A 734-nucleotide genomic window follows, 5' to 3' on the forward strand; every position below is an offset into this window, starting at 1 on the left:
TGAGACTCCAACTCAAAAAAAAAAAAAAAAAATACATCGACCAGTGGTTCTTAGTACCCAGCCCAAACAAGATTTTCACCTCTCCTGCGTCGTTCATAATTTCTCTAATAATGTCAGTGCATTTTCCCAACAAAAATAACACACGCTACTTGGTCACTTCTTTAGGTGCACATTTCCTTATTTATTAAATGGAATGAAATATTAACGGCCATATTAACAATATCTGAGCATATTATGGAACCTATGTAATAGCTTTTGATTCATGTCAACACGATAATTCACTCTGTAAGAAATCGCAAGCACACACGACATAGAGAACCGAACCTGCGTTCTTTGAAACGAACGGAAAGCGTTCTGCCTGCGTGCCGCCGCACTGAAACACGCATTTTAAGAAAACGGAGAATCTCCAAGCCCCTCTTCGAAGTCTGGCGGAAGGAAAGCTGGGTCCGCTCGGATCCCGTGGTTTGTCATCCCGTAAAGGGCGCCGTCGAATCCCGATCCCTGTGCCAAATATCGTAGGAGGCGACCATCGCGGCCCAGGCGCGAGGCCACGGGCACCCGGGCGCCCCGCTGAAAACCACAGCGCACCGGAAGCGGTGCCGGTTCGCAAGGCTAGGGGGGCGACCCTCGCCTCCTCGCCCGGGCCGTGTCCGACGGCCCGCCGGCCGCCCACGCCACCGCGGCCGCGAACGCGCGCCGGGCGTGCGCGAGGATGCCGGCGGCCCCTTGCGCGG

The sequence above is a fragment of the Carlito syrichta genome, unplaced genomic scaffold, assembly GCF_000164805.1.
Source record: "Carlito syrichta isolate Samal-C Ts95f unplaced genomic scaffold, Tarsius_syrichta-2.0.1 Scaffold301628, whole genome shotgun sequence".
NCBI classification, from domain to species: Eukaryota; Metazoa; Chordata; class Mammalia; order Primates; family Tarsiidae; genus Carlito; species Carlito syrichta.